An 11,632-nucleotide genomic window follows, 5' to 3' on the forward strand; every position below is an offset into this window, starting at 1 on the left:
ACAGAGTATTAAATAATGTACTGGGAGCTATAACAGCTGGTTCTGAGAGCCCAGAGACTGCAGGGAAAGCTTTAATAGCTAAAGCTCACACAAATACTAAATTAATACTTACTTATGAAAATTTAGGTGTTTACTTTTCAAATCTTTAATAATCCTTTTTTCATGAGTTGATCTTCATTCAATTGGATTGTTATCACCAGGGTCATAAGATACTCAATATCATATAGTTTACACCATGGTTACCCTAGGTCCTGTAATAATTTGGATTTTTTTTAAAAAATAAAGAACTTTTTGTTAGGTGTGGTAAAGTCCTGGTGTATACTTTTCTAGGATCTATAACTGTGCACAAAAGGTGAACTTCAAATTTTCAACACTGAGGTGAATATGTTTTCCTGTGCAGAATCCACTAAAAACAAAAGGAGATAGGAGAGGAGGCATGGGGGCAATTATTGCACCATCATATCACATACCCAGGATCATAAAAAGCACTGTTTGCCTAAAAGTCTGAAATTGCTGCTTATGTTTTCGTAAGCATTTGATTCTAAAAAAGTATCTAGATAGAAAATACCATAATCGTCAAAATTTGCTCTATTTTTTTTTTTTTTTTTTTTGCGGTACGTGGGCCCCTCACTGTTGTGGCCTCTCCCGTTGCGGAGCACAGGCTCCGGACACGCAGGCTCAGCGGCCATGGCTCACGGGCCCAGCCGCTCCGTGGCATGTGGGATCTTCCCACACCGGGGCACGAACCTGTGTCTCCTGCATCGGCAGGCGGACTCTCAACCACTGCGCCACCAGGGAAGCCCTGCTCTATCATTTTTTAAAGCAGGCACATATTTTAGTCCTCTTTGTACATGTCAAAACCCTGTACTTTGACCTTTCAATGTTTTTTGCTTTTTTTTTTTTTTTTTTTGAGATGCTGCTTGGTCAAGCACAGTGGTTTTCTTTTTTTTCTTTTTTGAATTTTATTTTATTTTTTTATACAACAGGTTCTTATTAGTTATCTATTTTATACATGTTAGTGTATATATGTCAATCCCAATCTCCCAATTCATCCCCCCACCCCCCGCCGCTTTCCCTGTTAATTACAATTAATACCTACTATTGTTAAAACACCACTTACATATTACTCATCATTTTGCAAACACTGACTAGTATCCCTACTACTGGACCAGTAACAGAACTGATCTTGTGCTTTGTCTGCCCAATTCTACTTGGAATCAATAGTTTGCCTATGACTCTTCTGAAATGAGAGTGAGTTTAGTTGAGAGTATGAAACACTGACCATTTTTTTCCACATCAGCTCTAGATAAACACAATGTAACTGGTGTTTTTCAAATTAGAAATACTTCTCAATTACTCTTACTAATATATTGACTGATTCTTGTTTACCATGATGTTGAAGCTACAAATAAGTTTATATTTAGTGAATCATCAGTTTATTTTCTTCTTTATTAATTTAATTCAGTTCCTTAAGTACCAGGATCACCTAACTTGACCTCATATTTGCCTCTGTTATTGCACTGTAGAACATTTCCAGAGTCTTGGACCTTCTCATATTAGTGACTATGAAGAAAAATAATTTCACCTTCCTATTATTTCTGAGGTTTTGTATAACTCCTGCTAACGCTGTACTCTTATAAACAATCTCTTATATTCAAGATTCTGGTCACTTTACTGGAAAATAAACAGTCCTCTGCCTGTAATTACAGCCTTCAGGAAGGGGCAAGCCAGTGACCTCTCTGACTTTAGGCACAGGAATAAGCCCTGAAGATTAAATGCCTCCTATTCCCTCATCTTTTCCCTTGGCAAACTCTACTTCATTCTGGGCCAAACAAATGTGAACAAAGTGAACAGAGAAAAAGGTGAGAATTTCTTTCTACTCTTCATACATATTTTTTGTACCTGCATTTCAAATAAATCTTCGTGGCTTGTGGAGATGACAAAAACAATGCTTTCTGTGATCCAGTCACAAAAATATATTTGCAGATTTTATCAAGGACTTTTATCCAAACATTGCAGCAAATCAGACGGTCTCTGTTTACTGTGTAAATATATATACATATTTTTTGGAAGACAAAATTTTTTGTCAAAATCAACACTAATGTCTATGATCTGCAAAGCACATGCTTAGGTACAAAAAAGCATGACGAAGTGCCTAAGACCTTAAACCTATTTAGATATTTGCAGGATTAAATATATATAGATAAACATGAGTGTAACAAAAGAGAAAGGCAAAATGTGTCTGCAGCTAGAGATGCATTAAAACAGCATAAAGGCGGTACTAACCAGAGCGCATGCCCCTGTACATTCAGTAGGTGCTCATGACATCCTCGTGAGTCCTGGGAGCACTTGTCTCTCACTTGGCCCTCTAGGCCACATGATTCTCATGAGAAGGAAATGGTCTAAAACGGATGTAGTTGTGTAGAGGACAGTCCACAGATGTTGAAAGACAATGAGACTCAGCATCACATTTCTTTGAATTCTATCAACTTTTATAACTTTGACAGTTTCAAAAGACCTTATTTTGTGTGTTTTCATAATTATATGACTTTTTTTTTTGGTCATAGGACTTACTGGTAACAGGACAATCCCTTCCATCCCTAAGAAACACAGGTTTTTCTGATGAGTAGGGTCCCAAGTGTTGGCCACAGAAGACTGAAGAGGGAGAGAAGAAAGAAACAACTTTGATTGATATAAGAAAATTCTGCTTTCAAAGAAGGTGATTAAAGTGATAGGCTATGAGAGGCAGTGAAAGTGAGAGCTACCTAAATTATGTCCTTAGCTTCTAGAAATTCACACATTATCTTCTTCACACTAAGAATTACTTAACGAAAAGTGACTATTTAGAAATCAAAGAAAAGACAAAGTTCGGAAACATTGACAACTTTTCTAAAAAAGATAAAGTGTTTAAAAAAGTTAAATTCTCCAGCACAGTTTTACTTCCTGTGATACATTTCTCTAAGTTTAAAGTAATATGCACTCACGGTCAGAACCCACTTTAAAAAGTTGCTTAAATGCCACAGCAAATAGTTAAGACCTCGAGCTTATGATATAGATAAAAATTAGTTTGTTAAATACTGGCTATGTACTTGACCATGTAGTGAAGACATAATTGCTTTTTTTTTTTTTTTTTGTCTGGTACGCGGGCCTCTCACCGCTGTGGCCTCTCCCGTTGCGGAGCACAGGCTCCGGACGCGCAGGCTCAGCGGCCATGGCTCACGGGCCTAGCCGCTCCGAGGCATGTGGGATCTTCCCGGACCAGGGCACGAACCCGTGTCCCCTGCATCGGCAGGCGGACTCTCAACCACTGCGCCACCAGGGAAGCCCCATAATTGATTTTTTGAGCTTTATGTAAGTTAACTTTTAGCTTCATGAAAAAGTTAACTTTCACCTCCTCAGGGTGGCCTTTTGTGACTACACTACCAAATTTAGATCTTCCTCCTCATTTGCATTCACAGATGTTTATTTCCCTCGCATTATATTTCATGAATTATTATGATGTATTTGTTTGCTGGTATGACTGATTGTCATCTCCTCCCCAGTAGGTGTGCTTCATAAAGACAAGAACCAGGCCTATCTTACTCACCATTGTAATACCAGTAGGTTAGACATTCAGTAAATTCCTGTTGAATTTCTTGTTGAATCTTAGTTGTCTGAATAAATCCTTTCCTCTGTCTCTTGCTGAAAATGATGATTACAAGTTTCTGGCCATTTTATGCGCTAAATAAAATGGTTAGGATTCTAGCACTTGGCTTAAACTAATAAGATGCAAGAACAAGCATGTAATGTAATTAGCTTAAATTAAATGGAAACTATTGCACGTTTTATTGTCAAGATAATTTTTAGAGATATTCGTTTTTGCTATTGACTGCTACTGCATTAGTGCTTGTAATCTGCTTAGTGCATTAGCACTAAATACTATTGATTCACTCAGAGCTAACAGACCAATTTAATCTTTGCATTTTTCCCATTTCCTGAGTAGCACTTCACCTATAGTTTAGTTAGTAGACTGGTTGCTAGATGCAAGTGTTAATCAGATTTTAAATTTAAAATGTCATCAGAAAATTTAGTATCCTACAGATTTATATTTTCTGGTACATGGATTCAAATTCTAGCAAATCATGAATAAGCCATATATTTTTAGAAGACAACTAAGCAAGTTTAGTTTTCAAAAAATCAGCTCTAGAAAAGAATGCTTCACAAATCAAAACTGACCTTAATTCATGCCTTTTACCTAGAGCACCATTTGAAATATCACCATTTTAATGTCCTTCGGTTGATGAACATTTTGTTGATTTACCCAAATCAAACAACTGAAGTCAGACTTTAGCCTAATTCAGAATTGTTATTTTTTGTTTTATAGTTATATACTGTTCATAAAACACCTTCCCCTATGAGTGAACATCAGGAATAGTTAAAAGAAGCCTTTGCCCTATATTAGCATGCATTTTTAAGATATTTTTCTGTCCTCTTGTTGAAAAACTAGAGAATATTTTTGAAGTATAGAAGATAGACACACTTCATCTGCCCCACCTTAGCCTAGGTCTAGGGTGAAGTGCAGGAAACCTCTTTTCCAAGGATTTTACTCAGCAAGTCATTCATATGCAAATAAACCTGCCCGGACCATTTTAGTTAGAAAAAATATATAATTATCAGACTGGAATGTAACCAGGATCCTAGAATCACTTACCACATTCACTATTATATTAAAAAAAATAAAAGAGTTTTAATGACTTCAAGAGTAGCTGAGCCATTGGTTTCATTTCCCTGATAAATGAGCCCTTTACAGTCCTCCCTGGATGCTGGAGATGTGACTTACAGCACATATCTGGGCACTGAGTCATCCTGGATGCCGGGTGCCCACTGATTCAGTATCTGTGCCAATCTATGAATAAGCAACGACAGAAGTTCCTGGTGGGTTTTCTATCCAAATTCTGGCAGCTCCTCATTTTTCTTATTAGAGTGAGGAGATAATAATGCAGGGTGGGATGCCATCAATGAGATAGAAGTCTGAAGTAAGGGTGTAACACCCAAAATTTGATACATTATTTGCAATAAAAACTCCATTATTACTCAAGGAGCTTAATATTCTTATCAAAACGCAAGATCCCGGGCTTCCCTGGTGGCGCAGTGGTTAAGAGTCCGCCTACCGATGCAGGGGACACGGGTTCGTGCCCTGGTCCGGGAAGATCCCACATGCCGCGACGCGGCTGGGCCCGTGATCCATGGCTGCTGAGCCTGTGCGTCCGGAGCCTGTGCTCCGCAACGGGAGAGGCCACAACAGTGAGAGGCCCACGTACCGCAAAAAAAAAAAAAAAATGCAAGATCCCATATGCTTTCAGAAGTCTCTAATCACGTAGTAGTATGGCAATGAAAGTATGTATCAGAGCTGTGGCTTCAAAGTTTTATTAACACTTCAGCATTTCAAAGACCCACTTTGAGATTTATTTTTTTGCCCGAACTCCTTATTGTTTGCTCCATTAACTTTACCAAATGAGTCTCCATGTAGAAATCAACTATTTAAATAAAACACAGATCACACCACTTGCTTCAAAGGATATTAAGAAAAATGAATTAATTTACATATTAGCATGTCTTATCATATATGATAATATAATCCACACGTTAAACTTATTTACATTTTTGGTGATAGTTTCAGCATTAACTGTGTTTCTTTGCTTAGTTTATTAAAACGTCATGTCTTTGCTTTTTCATTCTTTCCTGGGCTGTACCTGTGAATAAACTATAAAATGGTTTAAAGAAGGGTTAGCAGGAGGACGAGAAAAAAGCAAACGGCTTTAATGGCTCGCTCTGTAACATGTTTTCTAATACCCCCAGGGTGTGCCCTGTGATCTCAGAAAGTGTTATAAATTCTGGAAAGAAAATAATTTAAAATTCCTTTTAATAAACTAATGCAATATGGCACTTTTCATGGGATGGACAGCATGAAGAATTCAAGTAAATAAGTTAGGGAGCAGCGACTCCCTGAGCCTGGGAGACAATAAAGAAGAGTTTACAGAAGGAAAGGAATCAAGTGTAAAATTAATGAATTTCTACTTAATTTTTTTTAAGTATATTGAATCTTTAGACCTCAAGGATTTTCTTTCTTGAAAGATTTTGCTTTGGTAGCTATTACAGTTGGCATATGGCCAAGATATTTGGTGTTTAGAATGAAGAATCCTCAACATTTTTCATATAGGATAACATTCTCTCATTTCGAAGCACAGGAAGTAAAAAACCCTGAAATCTGACTTCGCATTTTTCATCCCTAATACAAAATACGTTCTCTTGAGAGTGCTAGACTGTTTAAATAAGACATGCCAAACCAGTATAATTACATGGATGTTATTTGTAACGTTGACTCCACATTCCCAGTTCAAATGGTGTGGTGTGGGAGATTATAGATATATGGCCTATAAAGAGTTATAAATCTTTGTTCATTTTATCAAATATTATGAGACATGCCCTGAGGATGACAGATCAATAATGGTCCTTGTGGTTTCCTGATGGAAGGCTGCAATTATTTTCTTCCATTACAACTTGAATGTAACCCAATTTTACTCATCTATCATCTTTATAATAGTAATAAAGAAACATCACTGTATGTTTATTTTTATGCCTATTCCTATTATCCCTTGTTTGCATCTTGTTTTGATTTTGTTTTCATTCAAAATTGTTCTAATCATTTTACTTTCTTCCTTTGATGGTTCTGAGTGGTGACCCTTTAACTTTGGCACTCTTTAAAACGGAGATGGAAAATTACTACTTTAAGTTTCCTTTATTTTGGGAAGCAGTTGGCTACTCTTTGAATTAGAGTATAAATGATGTTTAAAAACAAGGAAGCTTAGTACAAACAACCTGTGAGGTTAACTTTTTCTAAAACTGCATTATCTGCAAATTCTTGAATGCATAAGATAAATTACATTAGCATAGTATCTTATAGTGCCATAGGTAGTTAGAATTGAAAGTCAGGTAAAGGAGCACCTTACACCTTTTAGCTTGACTATATAGCACAATTCTGATTTAGCTGACTTTCTCTTCACCCTCCAAACCACCACCACTCCCATATCTCCCCTTTTTTTCTTTTGGAACTATTAAGTGTTAAGGAGGACTTACACAAATTAAGCATTATGGAGGTAGGTCCCTCATAACAGTTAGTGGGGGAAGTAAAAGACCCTCATGAGCAATAGAACCAGAATGTGTCTCTTCCAGGAAACAATCCAATAATTTGAGTTTGACTTTCTTTACACAAATAACAATACAATAATAGCTGTTAATTATTATGTGCCAAGGACAAAGTTAGAGCCTTTTAAACATTATTGTACTTGTCCACACCATAGTCCTGCATGGAGGAAAACGGGTTCAGTGAGTTTAAATAATGCCCTCATGGTCAGGCAGATAGAAAATCATGGGGTACAAGTCTGAACCCAGATCTCTTTAATTTCAGTCTTGTTCCATTAGGCTATGCTGCCTACCAAAGAGATAAATTTATGGTCACCTTATTGTGCCAGGTACTTATTTATTATCCCACATTTTTACAAAAAGGCTGAGAAGTAGGTATTGTTATCTGCATGTTACGAATGAGATTGAGGCTCTAAGAATTAAGTAACGTGGCAGAAGTTACACAGCTGGTACGCAGGAGACCATGAGTTCCAACCTGGTGAGTCTGGCACCAAATTACATGCTTTTCCCCTGCAACTGATCAATCACTGGTCATAAGATGACCAAGATATTGGTAAAAATATTTGCTACCAGTCTATTTCTATTCTTTCAAATGCTTATATGTAGAAAAAAACTTTGGTAATGGGATTGCAAGAAAAAGTATAATGTCATAACTATATTTCCTGGGTAGATGAGAGATATTTCAAGGCCCCTTTTGTATTTCAACTTTGATTAAAAATCTTTCCAAAATGTATAACTCCACTTCTCTTAGTAAATATACTATAATTTAGGGAACAGGATCTTTGTTGATTTGAGGACAAAAAATTCCCTTATTCAATATCCATTCTTATTTGGAAGAAACTGGGCTAATGTGTACTGATTCTAGTTTTTTCCTGGAATAATTGTCATGTTACTAAATCCCTTATATGATACTGTTGGAGATCCAGTTAATGTGCTTAAAATAAGTTTTTAATAGTTTATCCCCAAGTAGAAGGTGAGGTTTTCTTATGCCCAAATTTGGGGATTTACAAAGTCTCCAGATTATGTGGCATTTTTTCAGTTACTCTATTTTGAATAATAATGTGCTGTTTAGGGAACACACATTAGCCTAAAACAACTTCAATCACGATTAATTTAGGATGCTTATAGAGGTCAAATGATGAATGGGTACAAAAAGGCGGTAAAGATATTTAAGACTGAAGATTTAATTATTTGTGGGTGTAGAATCTCATAATCCTAAATGTTGGAAATCACCGTGAACAAACCCTTTAGGAATCACTTTCAAAAGCAACATAGAAAATGGTTACACCACAAAGATCAAGAAGAACAACTAATAATCAACACTGTATTACATGAATGGATATCTGTGGCTTGGGATAAGTTTCCAAAAACAGCATCATATGTGGAATTAATGAGTTCTGAAGCACAAATAACTAAGAGGTGAAGATGATCTGCTTTGGAAACTATCAGATGACTCAAAAGACGGTTTTAGTGATGTCATCAATATAAGAAGATGTACATGAAGAGTTTGCACAGATACTTTCATAAAATGTGAGAGTGGAAAAAGCAACATAATATGTGATCTAATATGTGATCTAAGCAAGTCAGGTCTGATACACCTGTTGGACCCACAGAATCTAAAAGACCCTTTCTTGGTCCTCTGTCTGATCCTGTGATAGAGACACATTTTGCGTAGGGTGGAAGCTCACGGAGGGCCAGAAAACCCCTGCTGCTGCGAATGTGCTCTCTAAGTCCTCGGAAGGTTACTGTTGCAGTTTTCTTAACTTTGTCCACAGAGCACACAATGGTCCCTCCATAAAGATCTGACTGATTAGTTTTGTTAATAACAAAACTACAATATATGTATCTATTCACTAAACGTTAGGCCAAAATAAAAACTTAGTTCCAAGAAATTGTCAGAAGGGTCACCTGATATCTTTGCCAAGACAAAATGGAGTTGTATTGCTTAGAGTATTTCCACACTTTTTTTTTCTTTTGCGGTACGCGGGCCTCTCACTGTTGTGGCCTCTCCTGTTGCGGAGCACAGGCTCCAGACGTGCAGGCTCAGCGGACATGGCTCACGGGCCTAGCTGTTCCACGGCATGTGGGACCTTCCCGGATGGGGGCACGAACCCGTGTCCCCTGCATCGGCAGGCGGACTCTCAACCACTGCGCCACCAGGGAAGACCCTCCAAACTTTTTTGATCTCGTAAATCATTTTGTTGTTGTGTGAGTAACAGCTCTAGTGCCTTCATTTTAAGATGAAGCTGGGAAATGACTGTATGCTGACTATTGGAACAATCTGAGGTCTTTCTGTGGCGGGTATATGAAAACTGATAACGTGGGTAGTTTCATTCTTGGAAGAATTCTGACCTTTAGTAACCAGAGAAGATAAGCAGGCAAATAAATAGAAGAGATTGGAAGGTATCTGTCTCTGTGGAATTTGGCTAGTGTAAAAGTTGCCTTCCCTTGTAAGAAGACTATGTTGGCCAGTTCCACCTTGTTTCCCACAAGAATTTTTGTGATGGGAGTGATAACAGTTTCAGGTGGGGTTGGTGCATTTTGGGCATTTTTCCTGGGTGATAAACCTGCCCTGAATTTCATTGGGTAACCCTGCCTTTTTGTTCCCTTTGGAACACTAAAAAAGTCAAAGGGGTAGGATAAAGTTCAGCTGTGTTTTGAGAATTTCTAGAATTGATAAATACTTTTACATCTGGGGGCTGAAATGTACAAAATAAAACAATGAGATAAGATATCAGTATACCCTTGTAAGGTAAAGTCTCTTTAATTTTTAACAGAACAAGATTTAAATAGCAAAGTCGTGTGCTTTAGAGGCTCTGAAGGAATTCCCAGTAGACTCTTTTTTAAACTTGTTTCTGAAGCAATTCATTGGATGCAGGAAAAATGTTTTCTCTGAAATGCTATTAGTATTACACTTTTATGTCCTAATTCCCAGGTTTCTGAAAGTCTTTTTGTTTCCTTCCATTCTTTGTCTTTTCCAGTGAGGAAAAGGGACAGCCTCATGAGCAATCCCATTGCTTCTTACAGATTTTGCAACATATATTAAATGTATCCAGGGAGAAATAAGTCTTAGTTGGGATATATATGTATGTATATTATGTATATTCATAGACTTTTGAGAGAGAAGAAAGTTATGTCTTTAGTTCACTAAAAGATGGATTCATTTTCTCAGAAGCACTTTTCTAACTTTATAAATAAATTACTTAAGAGTTTCCATCTGGAGACGTATCCTAGACATTTCAGCAAAAGTGAAACAAACGTTTCTGAATTATTATGCCCTTGTTATCCATCTGCAAATTATATACTTTCTTTTATCAAGGACATGTTTAATGTTCTTCCTGCTTGCAATTATAACCTTTACCACTTAGACTGAAAACTGCTAGAGTAAGTGAGATGTACATTTTCAAAGTCAAATTGTCTTTAGAAAAGCTATAGAATTTGTTCATCCAGTTATGATCACTAGTGGTCATTATGTTAGGAGGCATAACCAGGTCTGTATGTTCAAATCTGGGTCCCCACCAAGAAAGCCCAAGGCCACAGTGGACTCCCAGTTTGATGCTCTTCCTCTAGCACCAAATGATCTGAGGACTAGCAGGATAAATCCTCTGGGTATAGCTGGTAGCCTTTACTATATCTAAATCGAAGCAATAAAGAATTTCCCTAACGATCACAGGGAAAATATCATTTCATGTAAGTACAAACAATCATCAATCAAGAATATTTATATCTATAAATATCAAATGCCAACCAGGTAAAAAGCAACAAATTAGAACTTGGTAGACACCTGTCCATTCAAGCACGAAGTTTATGTATTAAAGTCAAGATCCAAAGTATGGATTTGAGAGCAAAAATTTCCTCTGTAGTTTTCTAATTTATTCAGAGAGGTATATTAGTGCATTTAAAAATGTTTAATTTATCAACATTTTAGAAGAGTTTTGTTTGTTTTTAGTGACGTTTCTTTAAATAATGCCAAGAATAGAGACTGTTCACTCATACATCAGTGAGCAAATGGGATCTCATTAAAAAAAAAAAAAAAAGCCTTCAAAACCTAAAAATTAAGCATCTTATTCTAAACGTTGTAAAGACTGCATGGCATCTCAATAATTGTGTTTTACAGGAATTGCTGTTGTGTTAAACTTTACGTACATCTGACCAGAACTACTGATATGAGAAACAAGGTTAATAATCTGAAAAATACTGGCAAACCTGTAAACCCAAATTGTAAAAGTATTTTATATTTTCTTTTAGTTATCACATTAACTTTTTCTCAAGCTATGATTCTACCTTTAAATGAAGATTCAATTTCTAAATTTTCTTGGAGAGAATTTGCAAATATTTGGATAAAGACCATTTACCAAGCACCAGAAAGCCCTTTATATTCTCTTCTAGACTGATAACCTATTATGACTTGTACCTCATAATTTGTAAGTAGGGAACCTGTATGACTTAC

General features: G+C 36.6%; 1 protein-coding gene across 2 annotated transcripts in view; it reads right to left on the reverse strand.

Moving 5' to 3' along the window:
* Positions 1 to 11,632, reverse strand: part of MET (MET proto-oncogene, receptor tyrosine kinase) — a 127,854-nt gene that overhangs the window by 81,027 nt on the left and 35,195 nt on the right. The window lies entirely within an intron of this gene.

The sequence above is a fragment of the Delphinapterus leucas genome, chromosome 9, assembly GCF_059928025.1.
Source record: "Delphinapterus leucas isolate spDelLeu-1000000601 "Yukka" chromosome 9, BTC_Dleu_Yukka2, whole genome shotgun sequence".
NCBI classification, from domain to species: Eukaryota; Metazoa; Chordata; class Mammalia; order Artiodactyla; family Monodontidae; genus Delphinapterus; species Delphinapterus leucas.